This window comes from Phyllostomus hastatus, unplaced genomic scaffold, assembly GCF_019186645.2.
Source record: "Phyllostomus hastatus isolate PE091 unplaced genomic scaffold, TTU_PhHast_1.1 phas_contig_283, whole genome shotgun sequence".
Lineage (NCBI taxonomy): Eukaryota > Metazoa > Chordata > Mammalia > Chiroptera > Phyllostomidae > Phyllostomus > Phyllostomus hastatus.
The window spans coordinates 12,085,437-12,108,770 of NW_025333833.1; positions in this window are offsets into that span (position 1 = coordinate 12,085,437).

The window sequence follows — 23,334 nt, forward strand, 5'->3', positions numbered from 1 at the left end:
TGGCTGTGTTGCGTGCAGTGTGGGAGCCCCAGGGGATCACACGGTGGCGCGTGAACTTAAAACACATGAAACATCAGAAGAATCACAACGGAATAGAAACCCCCAGCTTCCAATCCCATGTCCCCGGTATATGTAACCCTCCTTAAAAAACCCTCTTCTAGGGCCCTGGCTGGCGTAGCTCAGTGGATTGAGCTCGGGCTGCAAACAAAGTGTTGCAGGTTCGATTCCCAGTCAGGGTACATGCCTGGGTTGCAGGCCATGACCCCCAGCAACCGCACATTGATGTTTCTCTCTCTCTCTCTCTTTCTCCCTCCCTTCCCTCTCTAGAAATAAATGAATAAAATCTTTAAAAAAAACCCTCTTCTTGGGGAGCTGCTGTGCTTCTCCATGCCTATGCTAAGCCTGCAATGGCCTTTGATCACATTCAATGATCTGATTTACCTAAAGAACACCTGCCCTCAATGAGGCCGAAAGAAAAAAATTGCCTGTGGATCAGTGTTCACGTCCACCTAACTCTATTGTTGTTTCTCCCAACCAAGGTGATTTTGTCGTAGTGCATGGCCCGTAGTAGGAGCTTGGGACGTTTTTGATAACGGATGGCCCATCCTTGACCTTGTCCCTGAAAATTTCAGCCCACCGGTGCTTAGACAGCATTAGAGTAATTTCCTCAGAACTTAGAATGCTGGTAGCAGTAAATGAATATTTCATATCCATAGGGGCTACGGGGTGTAATATGGATTTATAGAATTTTATTTTCCATCCGCAGTTTTCCTGCCCTACCCCATCTATCAGACAAAGGAAGGCTCGCATCTGTGCTCCCACTGCAGGATGTTTGCACCTGTCTGTATGTGCACCGTTAAATATTTCAAGATCAACAGCAGAAGAGATACATAGCAATCTCTTTCACTGTTTAGGGCCACTCTCGGAGCTGGATTCTTTGATTCCACTTACACCTAGGTTTTCATTGCTGTGGTTTAATATCCCCTTGCAGCTCCATGGGTGTGGGTGATGGATGGATAGGGCAGGAGTGCAATCCATCAAAGCACAACGCCGCCATGCAGAGTGCAAAACCTATCACGCCGATCATCGGTACCCACTCAGAACTCCTGCTTCTCAACCTGCTCATCTTCATTCAGGCTTCCGGTTCGACCCGAAAGCTTCATCCACAGTGGCCCTCTTCGCCTCATCCCTTCCAGATCATTCTTCAGGGTACCTCCTTGGAAAGGCTTCCTTAGAACCCTGATGTCCTGATCATACCTACTGTCCCTCCCTATGGCCACACCTGCCACTGCATCCGACCTCCTTGAGGACAGAAACGGTGCTTGTTCATGTCTGAATTCACAGCACTTAGCAGATTCGAAACACCTGGGAAGTTTGTGATCCCTATATATACTTGATATAGAATTGTCTGGTCACCAACTAAAAGTATGTTCTGGAAAAAACATGTTTCCTTATTCTCTAAAGAAAAAAAAAGTCACTGTTCTTTGCTACAAAAGTTCCCAGACCGGAATGGTGGTTCCTCATCAGGTCCCAACTGTCCCTGCGTTCCGTACCATCCCAAGCCTTGACCTCCTCCCCTCCCTCGTACAACACAGCACTGGCCTCCTCGCCTGCCTCTCCTGTTGGTAGTCTCTCTCACCTCCAACTATTGCTATCACCAGCTTCCACACTCATCTTCATAAAGAGAAAGGCTTGCTTTCACCTTGAACTTGCTCGAGAATCTCTCATGGCTCCCTGTTAGTGTCTCTTTTTCCCTAAAATACTTCTTTGAGTCATTGTCAAACTACTTATCCTGGATCTATTCACTGTACTTCCTCTTGCTCCACCCAGCCAAGACAGACCGTCCACCGTGGTTCAGAGGGTTGTTTCCCTGCCTATTCCATCAGCATGCTTGCACCCCTCCCCCTCACTCGGACAAGCTACTGGACAGCTCTGTTCAGCTCCTCCCTCCGCAGGCAATGCCCTCACCTCACCCTAGGTAGGATGCTTACCTATCCTCAGGGCCTATCCCATCCCCTCCACTCTAGTGCCCACCCGTCTCTTCTTTTCCTGGCTCCCTTTATATTAATACCTGGTACCATGACTGTTTACTGTTCCGTAAATATTCCATATGTGGCCGTACCTTTTCCCCAACTTACCTGTAAGTTTCTGAGACAATTATAATGTTTCTTTTGTACTCTTCACTTTGCCTGTCACAGTGGGTCTGGGAAACTTGCTGACCCATATCATCTCTTAAGAAGGAAAACATACCTCATTCACTGCGACTGATGAGAACGTTATGAGAGCCCGGAGTGAAAGGGTGAAAAACACCAAGAAACAAGCTCTGAATTCATCTGGGGGAATAAAGTTGGTCCACGTAGAAGGATCAAGTATATGATGACTTTTTATATATAATTAAGATACTAGTTAGACCCACTATTTTGATGATGGTAGTAATAATAGTAATCATGCCAACAGGAACGGTAACCATTCATCCATTTCAGCACATGGAAGGACACCGCATGAGCATGTACCATGTGCCAGCCTTGGCATGGTGTAGCGCTGGTGGAACTCAAAGTGAATGAACTATAAGCAGATAGGAACACCACCATATAGACTGGATAATGTTCTAATAGTGGGAAAAGTTTTTCATGTGTTTTGACTTACGGTTTATGGAAGGACTCCTTCAATCGGGGCCTTGATACAGGATACAGGATCTCTAAAGGGAGGAGGGAGAACCTAGCAGGGTCTTGGGAGACGACAGGAAGGGTGGGGTAGAGTAAGACGGCTGTGAGCGGCAAAGTGCGTGGAATGTGAAAGCACGGGGTGCTCCCGGGGAGCAGTCCGTTGTAGAGTCAGTTTAGCGGGAGCATAAAGTTCCGGGAGAAGGAGGATGTGACGGAAGATACGGAAGGGTAGAAAGGCTCATTAGCACCAGGTTGTGTAGGCTTCAAGGGTTTCGACTCTCTGTGCAAGGAAAGAAAGGAGCCATTGAACATTTTTGACCGACGCTCTGGTTCTGATTGCAAACTTTTGTAGGATTCTGTGGCATGATTCCCTTTAGGGTGTGGGAGAAGTGAAAGTTTGGCTTAAGGCAGCCCATTTCCTTTTTGCTTGAAATGGCAGGCTTGAAGGGAATGCGTCAGATAAAACTGGAAACTGCCAAACATCTCGGACGGCCAGGAGCGCGCTCTCCGACGTGTGGGGTTTTGCTCAATGTGTGATATTTACATGTTGCCAGTGTTGTCATAGAAGCAAGTGGCCTGTTTTTGAGAACACGGATCCCTGGTGTTTCCTGGCTGGCACAGGGTGTACTTTTATGTGACAGTTTGGGTGTCTGGAGCCCTCACCGGGTGCACGTGCACCTTCCAGAGTTGAAATGATGGGATGGTTCTTTCAACCTTTGGCCAGAGCGCCCACTAAAGAAAAAATAAATCAGGGAGGTTGATGTCAAAAGTGATTCATTTTTACCAACAATTGCATTTGCATGTATTTACTCAGAATTAATACTTACTGGAAGTGGCCACTTGTGTTCATGTTCTTTGGCTCTTTAAAATGTGCTCATCTGAGCCACAAACAAAGGCAGCCTTGTCCAGATATCAAGTGGAACAATGTGATTAGTGGCCATTGCCTCACAGCCCTTCTGCAGCATTTCACGGAGGTTCGTCTGGTCACCGACGCCACAGGTGAACTTGGTAGGAGAGCACCAGACAGGTGGTTCTTTGTGGTTTCTGCCCCCAGACAGATCTGAGTGGGGGAAGGAAGCTGCCGTGCAACTACTGTCCTTCGAAAGCGTTTCAACACCTTAGTAAAATTGGTAGGGAGAGTAATGTTACGCTAGCACTAAAATTTTTTAAAATTTATTTTAGCTATGGTTTTTGGAAGTATTCATGGGATCAGGGCCTTGATACAAGATACAGAATCCTGACAAGGAAGACCTTGGTGGAGGAGAGGAAGAATGCTAAAAGGAGCAAATTGCTTGCAATGTGAAAGCATGGCATAAAATAAGCAATTGCATGCAGAAAAAATCTTGTTCTTGTTTGATTTTAAGCATGAGCACTTTAAACATTAAGGAAGGGGCTTACGCATCAGAGTCCCTTAGGTTATATTTTGAAAGCGACTTCTCAGATAATGAATACATTGAAAACCAAATTGAGGGGCTCTAATAAGTCACAGAGAGGTGAAGGAACTGGGGAAGAGAAGGGTCACATGTGTGTTCTGGAAAGTGCCCGCCCACAGAGTCTGGGCGGACGGTTCTTCTGGGAAGGAAGCAATCTTGAGTTGCAGATTCTTGGCTGGAAATGTTTCATCTTGGAGTCTGTCAAGTTCAAGTCTGACCTACGACACATGCATGCTCTTTCTCCGCAGTCACTGAATCCTTCACTGCTGTGCACGTAGCAGGTGCTGAGAGACTGCCTGCTGAACAGATCCTCAAAGACACTTCAACTCCGTGCACTGAAACGAATCAGAGCCGGAATGAAATGACCCTCGTACCTGCCTCGTTTCCAGAAGAGGCAAACCCTGAACGCTGGCAGAGATTCTGTCTTCGCTGACTTGTTCATAGCTATCTATTTTTGAAGGTTAGTTTGTTTTCCTCTGTTTTTGATAAGGCTGAGTTGATCAATGGTTAAAGAAGAACTTCTTTCCTCAGAGATGTGTTCCGTTCTTCCAAATTGTGCTGGAAAACACTATGAGTAGTTTCAGCAATGCTTGAAAGAACTTCTCCCTAATACACGGCTCCTAGGGAACCCTGGGTAACCAATGTCAAAGATCCAGAGAGAATCAAGTATGATGACAATGTCTGAAAGAACTTGTCCTCTTGAGCAAACTGACCCATCAAAAAAGACTAATAGCTCAGGCATATTTTGAATAACCGTCTTAAAGGAGTCACTTTATCTCTCAGTGCCTGAGTTTCTTCGTCTGTAAAATAGGAGCAGTAAAGCGTATCGTGAGGGTTTCAATGAATTATAACATGTAAATGCTTAGACGAGAGCCTAGCGTATAGTAAGTTGTCCGTTAATTCTAGCTTTCATTATTTTTATTAACATTGTTTTTATCTGAACTTTGGAAAAGAAATGTGTACAATAGCAATCTCCTCTCCTTGGGTACCTAGAAATAATAACCACTATTTACTGAGCATGTGCTGGTTTCCGGTTATTGGGCACTTGTCTAATGTGATCCTCACCATAAGCCTACGAGAAAAGGCCCCAGACGCGGCAGATCGGAGAAGTTAAATAACTCAGCCACACCTAATAAGTAAGGGACAGAGCATGGATCTGAGCTCAGGGCAGAACGACCCTGAAGCCCATTTTCCCACTGCCTTGCTCCTTCTGTAAGACTCTCAGGAAACTGCTCTGTATCCCAACATGAAACCGAAGTCTGTTAAAAATGAGCACATGGCCGAAGACTTATCTCTCACAGAGTAGGTTGCTCGGTGCCTCTCAGAGTCTTTCGGCTTCACACCCCGAGATTAGTTAGCTTTGTGTCTCTGATCCGCAGACGTCTGTTTAATTGGAGTCACATGTGGGCATTTTCGCTCCAATTATAACGTCAGTTCTAAATCTGTTGGTATGTCACAAAGGCACAAGTTAACATCCAGAAAAGAGCGGGAGCTGCCACTGTTCCCAGGCAGGAACATCCCTGGAAGCTTATCTGAACAGAAGGCCCATCCGAAACCCTGGAGGTTTGCCCGGCCCCGGTTTCCTGTCTAACTGAAAGCAGAGAGGCCCAGACGCGGAGCCAAGAGGTTCGCACTTGTGGGATCAGCAACCTCCGTTTGAAGGTTTGGACCAGCAAGGCCAAACGCAGCCTGCAACCCGGGCTGCGTGCGTCACCGCTCCGGCAGTACCAGAGAGATTTTACAAGCCAGTAAGTGTCGTACATGAAATAACAATACAGTGAGACACACCCACCTCTCAACTGGCGGAGCAGAGGAGGCAGATGCCCCGGATCATTCTTGTAGGTTATTCTGCCATCCCCAACATCCAGAAGGGATCCTCTGCTCTCTCTGATAATGCTGGGAGCTAACGCGTGCTAAGCACTCGCATGTTTGCGATACGGTGCTAAGCATCTTACACCTTATTTCAGTGGAGAGTGATGGCAACAGCAGGGGCTGAAAGGTCAGGGTGCAGCTTCAGGGTTTCCACAGGGGGCATCGTTTGGGCAGATTCTCTGCTGAAAAGGAGCCACCTCCATTCAGAGCGCTGCACCACCTCCCCTGCCTACACCGTTTTCTGTCTCCAGCACGAGGTCACCTTGAGGCAAGATGCTTTGCTGTCACGGTGCACGGCCACGATGGCAGGGCTCATCCTGTCCCCTATTTAGGGAAGCAGAAGCCCTGGTGTGTGCAAGACCCTTCAGCAAATATTCTGCCACCTCCCACTGATGCTTCCTGCCCTGGCTGTACTTGGACCGCACCATCTAACCCCATCTCTCGCCTGCTGAGAACCCCCCGACTTTGCTTAGAGGAGACAGGACAGCATCTGTGGGAGGGAAGGGGAACCACCTCTTCAGGTGTTGTTTTCTTAGAGGGAAGGAAGCTCTCCCAGACACCCCACAGAGACACCAGGTTCCACTGGCCAGAGCTCTTTTTTTTTAATCCTCACCCAAGCACTCTTTTTATTATTGATTTTTAGAAAGGGAGGAAGGGAGAGAGAGAGAGAGAGACACATCAGTGTGAGAGAAACATTGATTGGTTGCCTCCTGTATGCACCCCAACCGGGGATTGAACCCACGACCTGGGTAGGTGCCCTGATTGGAAATTGAACCCACAACCTTTTGCTATACCAGATAATGCGCCAACCAACTGAGCCACCTGGCCAGGGCCAGAACCTTTCTTGTGTACACATTTCTAAACCCAGCCTTCACAGGAACGGGACTGGCGTGACCAGTGTGGCTTCCCGGGGATGTCCCCTAGAGCTGCAGCAGGGTCGGACCTCCCCGGGATCACGTGAGCCGAGGTAGGCACCTGAAAAAGTGGAGGTTAGGCAGAGAGAGCTGGGGGGCTGGACAGTGGATGGCGGCCAGCAGTGTCCTCTACAGGCCTGTGCATTTCACAGCGTGACTGTCCCTCCCACCTCTGCCCCAAAGCCTGACTTTCCTTCAGTTATCGCCATGCCAGGACTGGGTCCTGCTATCCCCGAGGGAAAAAAAGTCCATCCTTCCTTAGATTTCCATGCCGCTCTGTGACGACCTCTATTACAGCACTTACATCTATTTTTTTACAGATACCTTTTTTTACACATTTCTCTTCCAGCTAGACTATGAGTTCTCTGATCATAGAGGCAATCCATTATGCGGTTTCATATATCCAGCAGCTAGCATCACTCCTGGAATAAAACAAGTGCTCAGGAAACACTGAAGTGAAATTGTTTCTGAAGTTCTTCTATGAAAGAATATTTCACCATTACCTAGCATGGCGGGTGGTGCAGATTGGGTTCACAAAGTGGGAGAGAATGGAGGAAGCCTGTTGTTGGTTTGTTTTATTATAATTAATATTTCATAACCTGCCTAATTCCTAAAAGGAATGTAAGGGCACCAGGGTGTGGGGTGTAATGTGATGTGCTTAATGTTACCGCTCCTGCACTTCCCGTGGCTCACAGGACAGGGCGGGATGCAGACATTGTGACCGCATCCATCTGTGCTCAAGTTCAAAGACAGACATATGTCCCGACTTGCTTAAGGCTCTGGCAGGGGAAGCTCAGAGCCCCAAACTCAGGTCATTCTAGTGCAGCAGAAACCAGCTGGGTTTTCAGCAACTTGGATGGAGCCATCTGTTTTCCCAGCTCACAGAAAAATATGCACAAGAAGGGTGCAAATCAGCAAATCTGCAGCTTCCAGGGGACCCAGCTGGGATGCGCCCTCCCTTTGGGGACCACTGAAAGGTAAATCCAGCCTTGGAAGACAGAAGGCCAGCAGGAAGGCTCAGGAGCTAAGCAAATCTGGGCTCTGGCGTCCCCTTTCTGCCTTTGCCTAGAATAGAGCCCATCTGGCTCCCCGGCCACGTGGGCACCGGGCCCGTGTGAGTGACACCGGGGAGCATGCTGAGTGGCCGGAAAATTACCAGCGGCCTCACACAGTTCCCACCAGGCACCGGGAGCTGGCCGCATAGGAGCTCCCTTCTCTGACACTCCCGAGTCCTCTGACGGCCTGGTCAACTCTCGCCTTCTCACATAACGAGCCTAGTGAGCCCAGGTGGTCGGGAACAGAGGGGCTTTTTGTGTCCTGGTCTTAGAGAAGAGAGCCCCTTTGCCTTTCGCACACACGCCCCCACCCACCCACGCTTTCTGTGGCTGCGGCTTCTCCTTTCCTACCACGCCACATCACAGAGAGAGACTTAGGGCTGCCTTGGCTCTCCAGAGCAGACGGAGGACAGTGGCGTCCATATGAAAAGCGGGATAAAATAGGGGTGCTGTTAGCCAGCCACCCAGGTGCAGATGGCTTTTGGCAGCCCGGAACCCGGTGGTGATTTAGGAGGGTCTGTCCCGAAGTCATTACAGTTAATTGTCGCAGAGTTACAGACTCGTCGGCAGGCAAAGAGCCAGCTCGCGGTCCCCAGGGAGTTGCAGAGGGATTAATAAACAAAGCGGCGTGCATGTAAGGCAGCTGATTCTCTATAAAGCAATGATTTCATTCATTCTTTATTCCTCCCTCCTGGATGCGGTGCCTATTACCCACCTCACGGAAGGCATCTGTCCGGCAGGGGCTCTGGGGCGGGGGAGGCGGTTGAGTTTCTTGTTTGTTATACAGCAGCACGAACACCTCCACCACGGGACCGGTGCATTTTTCACGACTCCTGAGTCATCTGGGAAAGAGGCACTTCATCCTGGTCACCCTCCTGACTCAGTGGCATGTGCCACTAAACCAAAATCCTGCCCGGGGACACTGATGCAGTCTCAGTAACGACAGCTTGAGGGGCACGGCCACCGTCTCTGCCCAGAAAGTCCACGTGTGATCGGAAACCAGGGCGGTAGCTTCATTGACATCACACACGGAACCGGGGGGGCCTGTTCATAGAGCTGGTGCTGGGGGAACAAAGAAAGGCAGTAAACCTCCTCTTCCAGGCTCTTTTCCTTTGATTTCTGTGCTAAGGTCCCTATGATTACTCCTGAGAAGCCGGGATGGTCTCGGGCAGTATACTGCTCTTTGACATACCCCTCCGCAGGCTCACGGTGCCCCCCACACCCTGCCGGTCCAGTGCAGAGGGGCCGAGCTGAGTATCTGCTAAAAACCCAGTCCCTCCCCAGTGACTTCACCTTTGGCTGCTCATAAATTTCCATTTCCTCTAGGCCTTAGGTACTCTACACCCCCCCAAGAAGAACAGCTTAATGAAGAAACCAAAAGCTTGTCTTTATAAGTGAAGAGGAAAATGCATTCTTTTTTAAAATTTTTTTAAGATGTTATTTATTTATTTTTAGAGAAGGAAGGGAGGGAGAAAGAGAGAGAGAGAAACATCAATGGGTGGTTGCTGGGGGCCATGGCCTGCAACCCAGGCATGTGCCCTGACTGGGAATCGAACTTGTGATGCTTTGGTTCGAAGCCCGCATTCAATCCACTGAGCTACGCCAGCCAGGGCAGAATATGCATTCTTTACAAAAGCAGAAACTAAGAGAACCAAGACCTGTGCACGAAAAACCAAAGCTTTTCTTAACTGTTTCCGAGTAAGGTTTAATGGTCATGCTACTCCATGAGGATAATCTTAGTGTGTTCTTTAGTGCTATGCCTGCTTACGTTTCTCAGTGGCACACAGGAGTCTATCATCCTGAGTACAGGCTTTAAGTAGTGAAAATCTCACGGAAGCCCTGGCAGGTGGTAGCTCAGCTGGTTAGTGAGTTGTCCCGATATGTCAAGGTTGTGGGTTCCATCCCTGTTCAGGGCACATACAAGAAGCAACCAATAAATGCATCAAAAAATGGACCAACAAATAGATCTCTCTCTCTCTCTTCCTCTCTGTCTCTAAAAAATCAATGATTTTTTTAAAAAGTAAAAATAAAATCTCATGGAAATACTCGGGTAGCACGGACTTGCTCCCAGCGTCTAAACTGGTCAGGCAAGATTTCTGAGGGATAACATTCCACAGCAGGGTGTGGCAGGCTCTTCCGCAGAGGAACGTAGAGTAAATGTTGTATATTCTGAGGGCCATGTGGGCTCCATCTCAACTATTCAGCTCTGTCCTTGTAACACAAAATATGCAAACGAACAAGTGTGTCTATGTTCCAATAAAACTTTATTGTTAAAACCAGGCCACAGACCAGATTTGGCTCCAAGGACACAGTTTGCTGGCCTCTGCTGTGTACTAACGTCCTAACAAGTTATCTTCTTTGGCTAGAGAGTGAGTGGCCACTCACAAACCAAGGTCATTCTGAGGGGACGGCGCATCTCCCCAGGAGATGGCAACCACACAGAAACTGGGCTTCTCTCTTGCACTTTCTAACGATAATAACACCTGACGATTAAACAGCTATTTAATCCTCCAGAGATCTTTCAGAAATGAATACAAATCCTCTCTGGAAGAAGGCACATGTAATTAAACCCGGGCCTCAAATTCCTCCTACAAATGGTTTCCCAAACACAAGGACCCTGCATATAGTCAAGAAAATCCTGTTGCAATTAAGCAAAGCACCATGATGTCATCTAAAACCAATTTGCAAATACATTAGCTATTAAAATTATCTGATACAGGCTATAGAGCAACAGTGTTTCCTAGGGAAAAAAGAGCAAGCAAACCATTTAAATATGGCAGCACAATTTTTTCTTTATAGGACCAAAAAAATTTCTAAAAAGGGAAAACGAAACAAGCAGAAATTAAAAACTTAACAGACGTTTTTAATAGCAGACTAGACACACCAAAAGAGAGAAAGATTCTTTATTTTTGGAGAAGTACCCAATACTCCACCATTAGCAAGTGCTTCAGAAATGACAAGTTATTTCTTTGGACCTAAAGTCCCACAGATGTCTCAAAACGTGGCCAACTTTGTGGGAATACGTGTTGATATCGCTAAGGGGAAAAGGAAAACTTGTCTTCTTCTCTTCCCCACGTTAACCTGATAATTTCCCGTCCAGTTTTGGAGCCACGTTCTGCCTCCTAATGACACGTTCCCCATCAGGTCGCCGGGACATCGATACTTCTGTCCTATCTAGGAATTCTGTTCTTATGACCAAATTCACTGGCTCTGCTACAGTGGAATTCAAGTTCGCTCCCTTCGTTTCAGTTTGTTCTAGATAATGAAAGGAAAGCAAGAATAGCCTGCTACTGATCAAGGGACCCTTGTGTTGAATAACCAAGCACAAGCAAAGTTGAGGACAGGGAAAAAAAACAGTGAGATTTCATCTACACTTATTTAGAAGTCTATACAGAAGAAGATGTTAGTTCCACTGGTAGTTCCACCGCTCAGAGAGAGGGCTCTGTAATCCACCACGTTCCTCCGAAGGCTCTGGTCACTGCCCTTACCCTGATGGTCTCCACGGTGCCCAAGGCCCTCACCCCTTGTATAACTGACTCCACCATGACTCAGCTCTGCCCAGATGCCTTCGTGAGGACCGTGAGGACTTAACCAATGCACAGACTCTTGGGGAGGTTGGGCGTGCTTCCTGTAATACAGAATTGACAGCTCATCCTAATTCTGTATTACAGTTTTCATAAATTTTAATTCTCTCTACATTTTAACCCCCAGAAGACTATCAATATGAATTGGATTTATCCTCTACTTTTTCCATTTCTCTTCATTCCTTCTTGTATTTCCTGGGATAACATTCCTCCTGTCTGAAGAATTCCCTTTAGCCTTTTTCTTAACGCAGGTCTCCTGAGCATGAATCTTCTGTTTTTGTCTAGAAAAATGTTTGCTACACTTTCACATTTGAAGGCTGTTTTCCTGGATAAACAATTTCAAGTTGGCATGTTTTCTTTTTGCTTTTTCTTTTTGCATTACGTTGCCTTCTGGCTTTTATTTCTCTTTTCAGAAAATAACTTCCCTAAATTTGACATTCCTCTTTAGGAAAGGTGTCTACTTTTTCTGAATGCTTTGGAGATCTGGGTTTGCAGAAACTTTACAATCATGAGCCTCACTGTGGTTTCTTTTGTACTCTGCAGCACTCCTTTGATGCGTTTCATCAGTTTGGGGGGGGGGGGGGAATCTCGGTTATTATCTTTTCAAGTATTGCTTCTGCACAAGTAATTATCTCTCTCCACCCCTTCTGTGGCTGCCGTTAAATGTACGTTGGATCTTTTCGCCGGGACTTCCTGCGTTCTTCATCCCTGTGCTCGCTGCACGCCCATCGGAGTATTCCAGCTGACCCATCATCTAGTTAACAATCCCTTTTTTTGGTCCAATATGTATTTAAGCCCTCTATTGAGATCCTAATTTCACTTATTACCTTCTTCTGTTGTAGAAGTGCCAATGCATGCTTTTATAGACTTCAGTGCTCTGGTGAAATTTTCCCTCTTGACATCTGTTTTTCTTGACTATATTAGTCCATTGTTTTTTTGAAAAAAATCTATATCTCATAATCCCAATATCTGGGTTAACTATGGGTCCGTCTCTGTTGTCAATTTTTGTTTTAAATTCTGTTTCTTCATATGTCTAGTGATTTTTTTGAATGCACAGCATTGTTTATGAAAAATTACAGATGTTCAGGAGAAAGTTATCTTTTTCCAGAGGGAGTTCATTTTACCCTTCGACAGACAGCTGCAGCAGACCCAAAACGGGCTGACTGAGGCCACTTGCAATCCCCGTAAGGCCTCGCATGCCTCTGGCACGTCCACCGGGAGACTACGAGGGTTTATCAGAGCTTCTCCTCGGCAGACTCCGAGCTCCAGTTTTATCGTTTCACCCCCCTGAGACGGCCCCGATTGTTAACCTTCCTTCAGCCTGGCTTTCTAGTCTCTGGTCTGCATTACTCAGGAATGTAACCAATGCCTCCAGGTGAAAACCGGAGCATCCTCTACATTTCTCGTCTCTCGGACAGTTTCACTCCTCAGGTCCCGTCTCCCTGGACGGCACTGAACTCCGGTTTCTGTCTCCCTGGTTGTGTGGGGCTGCTCGGGGTTCTGGGGGGTCCTCTGCCTCTGAGCACCCGCCTTCTGCCCAGTTCTCAGCCTTTCCTCCCATGCCCCAAACTGGCAGATTCACTGGATGTGACCCGAATATTAGAGTCACCTTAATGAGGTTTTTTCCTTCTTAGAGTTGACCCCTCCGGTCCAGGATATTTGAGCGGCTCTCTGATGTCTTGTAAACATATGTATTTTGTGTTTTATACATATGGATTTTCTAGCTGTTTTTAGCAGGAGACTTGGTCTGCTGCGAGGTACTCCATTATAACCAGGAATAGAACAAACTTCCTATTATAGAAACATAAAATTTTTATATCTCTGCTTCTATCATTCTTCGTTTGTCAGGTGCAAGAAAGTTTGGCTCTCGTCCCTTCTCAGATGTGAGAATCTTCTTTTAATACACTCACAGGTCCTGTGTCTTCATCACTTCAGGGCTAAAGCTGCCTAGTTCCTACTTCTGAGTGTGCCCAGACCTTCGGGTAAAACAGCATGGCTCGACCATATTTCCTAAGGTGTATGTTAGTCTAGTTTCTGGGAACACATACTTCTCTAAGCTGCGTTTTGTTTCTGAGCTTCAGGGTGAACGCTGCTAAGTTCTAAATTTCTCCAGTTTAGTGAGGTTCTCCCTGCTGTTTAAGATAGAGTTTCCTTACTTATTCTGCAAACATGTATTTGGCCCCAGTAGTTTCTTGGTCCTTTACTTTTTTTGAGCCTGCAAATTTGTTACAAAACAACTCCAAGTGAGGAAAACATGAGACAATTCACAATTCTATATAAACCTGTTCATAGGTCCCTTGCTATCTCTCCTTTGCTTTTGTGACTCCTCTAAAAATATCTTTTAACTATATTAAAAATCATCCAGGGAAGCTCATTTATTAAAATCCCAGTAGGCATCACTAAATCAATTAAAATATATCATTCAGTAGACATTGTATCGAGCCTAATTTAAAATGCATATGCCAGAACTGTCATGGACCGCTGTGTTGTCAGAGACGCTGTTTCTTCATCTGTTGCTGACAAAGATGAGACTGGTTTTTGAAAAGTAAGAGCCATCTGCAGCTGCTTTGAAAGTCAACTCACATTTTGTTAATGAGCATTTATTTACAGTCGTTGAATACCAATATCAAACTACAATAAGGAATGAGCAGTTAACGTTAAAAAAGCTGGTGACTTTGTTTTATCATTTGGCATCTAGCTGAAAACACAAACTCAGGGATGTCGAAGGGGATCCATCGGAGTCTGTTGACATGTAAAACCGGTGATTGAAGGGCTGGAGGGATTGCAGAGGTGGGGTCCAGGGGACAGTGTGGCTCTTGGGTCTCCGGAGGGAGCAGAGGAGCGACCCACTAGTTGAGTAACCAGTTCATCGAAAAGGGAGGATGCGAGGAAGCAGATGAAATTGTTTCCTTATTTAGTGGCTTTTTAACACATACCAGATCTCTACTGGATTTTGGCAGCCAGCAGATTGCAAGTGACTTGGATGTCCCATTGCGATGGCCACACAGGTCCTGACCTGTGACCATCAGCCTCCGGCCATGAAGCAGGCAGGGAGTGAGGGGAAAGAGCAGGTCTGATTTGTATCGGGAACATTTTGACAGATTAAAATTAGACATCAGGAAGCAAAATAACACAGTTGTGATTTCTTGCTTTCTTTCTTCCCTCCTGTGGCTCCCAGGAAGTAAGAATGTCAAAACTGCCAGTGACTAAGACACTTTCATAAAAAGTAGCTGGTGATGTGTGACCAGATTTCCAACTCATCTGAAGTGCTGTTATCAATAAACAAATAAACCACAACTGCACCATCATCCACAGAGAAGCCCATTTACCGCCTCTGTCTTCGTCGATAAAATTAGCACCAACGCTAAACGCTTGTTGACAAAGGAGAGAAAGATAAATTCTGCTATTGTGTCTTTCAGGAATGCTAGCGTGCTTTCCAACCCAGAAACCCAAAGTGTCTCAACTTCATATTGATAAGCAGGGAACAGCTTGTTTCTTAAAAATGCTGGCAAGCTGGCTTTGCCTCGCACCTAACAATGCTCCGCCGTAGTGTCATCTTCCTCTGGGAGGATGATAAAGCAAAACGCGTCACCAGAAAACGGCTAACGATTTCCATGATTGTGAGCATTTATGGAACTACATATCCATTTTCTTATCTCTCAAAGGTTTGGTGTGACTTCCTACCCCGACATGATCCCCACTCTGTGAAATGGGGTGGGTAAGTAGTGATGCGGGAGACTGCCTGGCACGGGTGGGTGGGACCTGCAATTCTGCCTATCTCAAATGCTCGTGTACAAATTAGGAATACAGATAGAGAACATTTTAAGAACAACAGAAAAACGCATCAGCTTCTCCATTCTCTAGCTCACTCTGGCCGAGGGACACTGACCAGCGATGACCAGGGGAGCAACGCTAGTTTTTAAACCTCCCCCATTCACTGAAAAGCAACTGATGAGCGACTTTAAAGGCCAGGTGTTCAGGGGATTTTCACTCCGCTGAAGCCAATAACTGTAGCTTAAAATTAAGTGGTGGCTTTGTATTTTAATTATTAATCTCACTTTTAACAGATGTGTTCTTAATCTGCTATTTGGATCAAGTCAAGAGAATTCTTTCCCTGGTGATGCATGGGGGATACCAGTAAGTAAAATAAAGTATTTCTCTTATAAAGATGTTTAGCTAATACCCATTAGTTTTCCTAAATTAGATGGGCAGATTTTTTTAAATAACCAATCTAAAGTGCAATGTAATGGCTGAGCACCATTTTATATATTTTATTTATCGGCTCTCCATTTGGTGTTAAAATTGTCCCAGTTACCCTTTGGCTTCAACACATGGGAAGGTTTAAATTTTTTATTAAACATTTCCCTTCTTTACGAGTAACTTCTATTTGAGATCAGCTCTGAAGTTGCACACCCTTACTCTGATACACAGGAGACCAGCTACTTGAAAAATAAATTATCTTTTTCACGCTGAATGATCAACCATTTCATATTTAGTCAAAGCATGCCAGGCGCTGTAACAAATTGCCTCTCCTTTAATGTAATTCAATCCTTCAACAATCTTGTAAATTAGGCATTATTATTCCCATCTTACGTATCAGAGGTTAAGCGAGGAGTTCGGAGTGACACAATTAGGAAGCAGCTAATGAAAACAAAACTTGTTCTGTGATTCCAGCGACATACTCTATCACAGAACGATTTTCTCACCTCGTTGAGGCAGTCAGGAAGTAGTCCAATAGTTAATATCGTTAAGGTGAAGGATAAGATGGTGCTTTTATTTCTAAGTTTTTCATTTATTTCTGAGCTATGCTATCTTTTATTGGAGTTGGTCCTCGTTTCTCTGAAAATCAAAGGTAATGCCAAACCCTCACTAGAACATCCACAGAAAAGGCTCCTGTTAGCCTCTGATTTCGCAGGTTAGGAATGAAGTAGGCATCTCTGCTGTTGAGCTTTCAGATTCAGAAGTCAAGGGAGGTTAGAAACCCAGAACGATCTCTCGAAGTTAATAGGAACATTCTGATCCTGCCATCTCTCCCGTTTTGTTTGTTTGTTTGTTTGTTTGTTTGTTTGAATCCTCACCTAAGGATATGCCCACTGATTTTAGAGAGGGAGGGAGAGAAAGAAAGAGAGACAGAGAATCACTGATATGACAGAGAAACACCAATCAGTTGCCTCCTGTCCACACCTCGACGGGGAATCGAACCTGCAAACCTTTAGGTGTGAGGGGACAAAGCTCTAACCAACTGAGCCACCCAGCCAGGGCCATCTTTCCTGTTTTGTTAGGTATCGTTTCTTCCTGCTTTCTCTTCCCACAGCCGGGCAATGTTTATATTTTCTCAAATGTTCCCCTAAAATGTATGGAGTTATGGTCTTCAGTTTCTCAAACTCAGGGAAAACTAGCCCCCTAAAGAAAGTGCAGTTTAGGAGAGGGTGTGGGGCTTTATCACAGGCAGACCCGGCATCAAATTCTTTCTGCAACCACCTCATGCTGTAAGAATAGGCGCTAGTCACCTCTGCGCCTCCATTTCCTGGTGATATTTGCCCTACAGAGTTTTTGCTGAACAAGATAACATTAGCATAACATCTGAGACAGCAGGAGCTTTTTACAGTAAAAGTTACTCCCTCTGTCCAGTTCTTGGAGTTAGTTCATCTAGAAACGGCTTGCTTTCTATAATGCAATTTTCTCCATTGCTGCCCTTTCTGACCTGAAGAGGCAATTTATTATTACTATTATTATTACTACTACTACTGCTACTATGATTGGGGTAAAGCATACATAACATAAAATTTACTACTTTTACAATATTTGAGTGTGCAGTTCACTGGTATCAACTCTATTCACATTTTTATACAATCTCACCTTACCAAACTCTGAAACTCTGAAACTCCATCCCCACTAAACTCCACATTTCCTCCTCCCCTCCCCAGCCCCTGGTAACCACCATTCCACTTTCTATCCGTATGCATTTGACTACTCTAGGTCCCTTACATAAGTAGAATCAGACAGTGCTTGTCCTATTGTCTGATTGGCTTATTTCACTGAACATACCAGTGTCTTCAAGCTTCATCCGCGCTGCAGCCCGTGTCAGAATTTCCTTCCTTTTCTAAAGCTGAATAATACTCCGTTGCGTGCACACACCACATTGTGCTCATGCATTCACTCACCTGGACACACCATCTGGATTGTGCGGATCCAATAATGTAACTGAGGCCACCTTCCTTCCAAAAGGACTTCTGTAGCTCGTTCTAGTGGCTGGGAGGTAGAGGATCAGAGGGGGAAACTTTGTGCTAGGTGGACAAAGCTCTGTGGTCCTCGGCACCTCTCTGCTCCTCCTTTTTGTGATTCAGCATTTTCTGCTTATTGTCTTTTCTGCACGGGGTGTATCATTTAAATAGCAATGGCTAAACCCTACACCTAAGCTTTCAGTCTGACATCAAGTTAGGCAATCACACAGCGTGAGAAGGTAAGTAATACTTCCAGTGAGTTTAGAAATCTTCCCTATGCAAAGCTTGGATTTTGAAGGTTCGGGATTTCTGTTCCTGTAAGACTAGGAGAGATAACATTGTCAGTCGTCTGTTTCTTCTGTCTGTCCCTCTTTCTGTTTTTCCCTTGCCCCTCTTTCTTTTTTCACGCTCACGATACTTCTTGCACTGTCACGGTATAGTTAAGTCTATGTTCTTTCCCTGAAATGGGTGCAAAGAAGCATAGTACTAACCTAACTCAATAATTTTCTGTTTCAAAACTACTCCTAAGAAATGCTCCCTTTCTTTTCCTTTTTTCTTTGTATCTGTTTGTATCCAAGTCTTAGGAGCAAAATAATAGTGAAGCACAAAATACTACAGTAAAATGTTGTGCTGTTCAAAGGGAATTTGAAACAATGGAAAATTTGGTACAAATGCAATCCACTAATACCAAACTTCCAGGCTGGTTCTCAAGACACATCTATTTGAAGGAACATTTTAACCTCAAACCCGCTGTAGGTAAAAAGAGCACATGAAAACATCCATCCTCCTCTTTAGAAAATGAAGAAATATAAATCAATCTTGGTTTCTTGCCTTCAGAACAGCATGAAAAACTACCATTGGAAATGTATGTTCTTCCCAACCTAGGGAGCTTAACAATTCTCTCTTTAAAAAGAGGAATGAGTGACGTTTTGAACAGAAGCTGATTAAAGCCCTAGTCCCAAAGCAAAAAAAATTTTATAACCAAACTGTCCCTAGAAACAGCTTCTACCCTGAAGACTGGATGACTCGATGCCTTGAAAAAGAATCGTACGAGTTTAGAGATGGAAGGACCTCGGTTCAAACCTCTCAACGATGCTTCTCTTCTAGTTCACGAGATGGAAGGTGTAGGCGGAAAAGAGGAGGCACGGTGGCCTGTGTGACCCAGGGTCATTGTAGGGCGCTGGAGATAGGATCCGTGTCCTTGGGTGGCGGGAGGGTGGGAGGAATGAAAGGGAGTGAGAGGGACGAAGAAGGGGAGAACGGAGGAAACCATGGAGGGAATCAGGGAGCGGGAAAGGCCAGCAAGAAGGTAAATAGTATTTATTGGATTTTTCCCCAGCGAATTAAATTAACAAACCACTAACAAAGACATTCATACCCTGAATTTAGAGCTGCAAAAACTGAAGTTCAAAAAGAAAATGTAAAGGCATATATTCTTAGCATGTGCTCGGAGAAAGGAGGCACTGATAGGAGGGGCAGCATTCCCCCTGCAGGGCCGCTGGAAGAGACAAAGGCAGCCCGGAGGTGCGGTGGACTCGCACGGAGCAAAAGCTTTGACTACAGCACTAGGATGGAGCGACCCCAGCCGCGCCCGTGCGCTGCACAGACCCTGGGTTAATACTGACTGGAGTTCGTGTCTTCCTTATTCGTTGGATACGGCAGAAGAAAAGGTGATAAGAGGATTTACAATGGTTTCCACTCCACAAGTTCTTCTGTACCACTAATGTCTCCTTTGAGCCCTCCCCCAGTGGTGGCCCATTGCTGATCATAGAAACATGGTTGGAAGTGACCTGAGCCCGGGGTGCCGTTCTGAAACACAGGGAAGCATCACTCTGGTCCAGGCAGCGTCTGCACCCCGAGATGGGAGTGTCAGTCACTCTGATTTCAGTTCCCAGGACCCTCAGTGTTAAGACTGATGGGGCTAATAACTGATTCCAGGAGAGAAGACCCCTGAAGCACATTGGTTGCGTAATTTGTGAGCAGCACTTTGCTGACACATTATTTAAAAAACTCAGAGCAAGTGAAGGGCTCTCGTTTCACCAGCACCTTTTGCCTCAAGACGCACACGTCTCTTGGAAGAGTTCCAGATGTGATGTTTTGAGGCTCCGTGCCGGCTTCTCCGGCAAATCACTGAACCTCTGTGTGTGTGCGTGTCCTCCACAATGAAATGAGAAAGCTGGACTGGCCTCCAAGACCCATGCTTCAGCCTTCTCTAGGCGTACTGGCTCCTTGAAGGGTCTGCCTGCAGAATGCTGAGTCACTCTTGACTTTTCTGCTCCGGTGCAAAGACTTAAACACAAATCTTCATCCCCACCATCATCAACCCAGGAACTTCCACAGAGTGTCTTGTCTGTTCTGTCCTAAGACCTATATGTGTATTATTTCTAATTTAAATTATAATCGTTAGGATAGGCATTCTCATCTCTAATCTATGGATGAGATTGCACTAGCTCAAGAATTATTCAATATTTGGGATTCATTTGGGGATGAATGCTACAGGGTACTTTCAAAAGCTAATTCACCAAAAAGGTTTCTGTTTGTTTGGCGGGTTGGGGAGTTTTTATTTGTTTTGCTGAATCCTTTTTCTTTCAGATGGCTTCCTGAGGCTTGATTCGCAAGAGAATAATTGCGTTTTTCAAAACGATGAAGCTGAACTCTTTTTCAAGGCAGCACCACTCGCACTCCATTCATCAGGCAGCTCCTGAACTTACCTGCCCCCACACAGAAAGGACGGCTCTCTTCCTGGTGTCCGTTTTGAACCCTGGACGTATTTCTGTCACAACACCTAAAACAGCTTATCGGATTTAATCATTGCGTGCCTATCTCCCCTTACCAGATTCTGCCTGTGGATGCTTAAAGTAATTTCTTTTGTCTTTATTGGGAGAGAATGTTCTTTATCTTTATTGTTCCATCAGTTCAGTAGTGCCTGCTATATAGTAGACACATAAAAAGTCATGAATGAATGAATAAAGTGTTGACAAGTGGCCTTTCACTGTGTTGTGTAAATTTAAGCGACAGGCAAAAATGACGTACGAGTGCGTTTTATCGTCTCTGCGTTTGTGTCGGCCGGGTGGGCTGGCAGGGAAGACACTCTCCATCATTTTTTCCTTCCCTGGGTCCTCTAAGAGGTTCCTGTGAGTACCCTCCCTTTCAGTTCAGGAAATTCTCTCCGTCCTCCTTAACATCTCCTGGGCCCGACAGGATTCCAGAGTTTCTGCTTCCTCCCTGTCCTGCATCCTCCTTCTTTGTCGGTCCGTTCACCGTGGACGGCCAGTTGGAGGATAAGCATTTCTCTGCAGTTTCCATTGACGAGGTCATACACATGGGGGAGGGGGATGGAGACCATTCCGGAAGTGTATGCACTATTATTTCTTGCTTGAGCAACATCAGCATTGGATTAGTTCCTGGCTCTCGGGTGAAGTAGGCCCGTAATTTACCCTTTGTCCCTCCTTTTCTATATGTACCTACGACGGTTAAATTTCTGTGTCCACTTGACTGGCCCATGGGATATGCAGACATCTGACTTCAACATGCGTTCTGGATGTGCTCTATGATGGCATTTCCGGAAGGGATCAGCATGCGAATTGGTGCACGGAGTGAAGCAGGTGGCCCTCCCCCGTGTTGGGGTGGGGGTGACATCCAATCCACTGATTTTGTCCTGCCTGAACAGGACCAAAAGGCAGAGGAAGTTTGGATTCGCCCTGCCTGATTGCTTGACATGACACATCTTCTCAGAATTCACCCCTGGTTGTCCTGGGTCTCCGGCTTGCAGGAAGCAAGTCATGGGACTTTTTAACCTCCATGATCTCACGAGCCCATACCTCATACTAAATCTTTTTCCAGCTCTATCCTATCCATTCAGTTTCTCTGGAGAGCCCTAATAAAATACTTATTTTTATTTCATCTGTTGACTACCCCTGAACTCATTTTTCCATTAGTATGCTTTCTTAGTTTGTACCCTCAATTTGTTGAGAAGCATGTCTTCAAGTAACTTACTGAGAAAGGTGCATGGGAAGTAGGTTTTCAATGTACAGGTACATTTGAATATATTTTGTAATTGGGTCGAGCAGTATATTCTAGATTCGAATATTTTTCTCATACTTCAAAAGCATTGATTCACCCTGGCTGGGTGGCTCAATTGGTTGGAGCATCATCCTATGCATCAAAAGGGTGCTGGTTTGATTCCCAGTCAGGGCTCATACGTAGGTTGTGGGTGTCATCCCCAGTGGGGGTGTGTTCAGGATGCAACTGATGTGTGTTTCTGTCTCTCATCTATGTTTTTCTTTCTCCCACCCCATGCCTCCCTCTCTCTCTAAAATCAATAAACACATCCTTGGGTAAGGATTTAAGAAAAACATTTTAAAGACATTGATCTATTTTCTTTTACCATCCCCTGTTATTTTTTAACAAGTGGATGCCAGTCTGTATCTCACCCATCTGCACGCCCCCTCTCCCTCACCTCTCCAATCCTCTCACCGCTGGAGACTTTGGTCTCACATCCAGAATTTCCCGAGGGCACATCTGACCGTGCATATGACCATTCACGGGGGTCATCTTGGCATCCCCTAGCCTCTTTTTTAATACAAAATATTTGATTCTCTAGTATCTTTGCCCAAATGTTACCATCTGGGGAAGGCTATTCCCGACCACCCAGCTGAAGTTGCAGACTTGCCCCGGCAATCAATCTCTCTCCTTCTTTCCCTGCCTTGTTTTTGTCCTCCACACGTAGCAGTCTCTAACACCCTGAATGACTCACTTACTTTCCCCCTCTCGCATCCCAGGAATGTAAGCTCCAAGAAGGCAGGGATTTTGGTCTGTTCTGTTTACTCTTTCATGTCCAGTATCTAGTGGGTGTGTAATAAATATTTGTTAAATAAATCCTTGCTTCCTATCTAAGAAAGAGGCAATAAAAGCTCCATCTGCAGAGGGGTGGGGCTTCTCAGCTGTCAGACTTTACCCAGCCATCCTACACAGGGGGCGGCGGGGGGCTCTCCAATGAGAGACTGGGGAAGGGTTCTCACGAGGGAGCAAACGCCCGCATTCTCTCCAGAGAATCCGTTCTGAAAAGCAGTGAGAAACAACATTGTATGTACAGTTATGAGTAAATAGCTTTAAAAATAATGTGTGGGGGGAGGATGTGGAGAGAGAGAATAGAAATCGGAAGTAACAACACTGCACTAGATGGTAGGATTCTTGGTTATTATTTTTTCCTCTGGATTTCCCTGTACATTATAGATGTTACATTGCTTACAGAAATATACAAAGAATGAAAAATGACCAAAGTATGTTTTCAAGATGCTCCGGCGAGCCTTCTCCCAGTGTTAGGTTATCACGTGACCCGCTCAGGGGAACATCTATCCGTCACCTCCACTTCCTTCCAAGTCAAGACCTGATTCTCCGCCTCAGCTTCCTCCCTGGCCTTTTACCCCCTTAACCATGTGGAAGCACCACGTTAGCTTCGGCAAAAGTTTATTTAGAAATCTTATCTTTGATAGAGTTGTTAGCCTTTCTGCTACCTAGGCAACCAAGTATGGTTCTGTCACCAACATCCTTTTATTTTTAGCAAAGTGAAGCCTTAAAATCTTT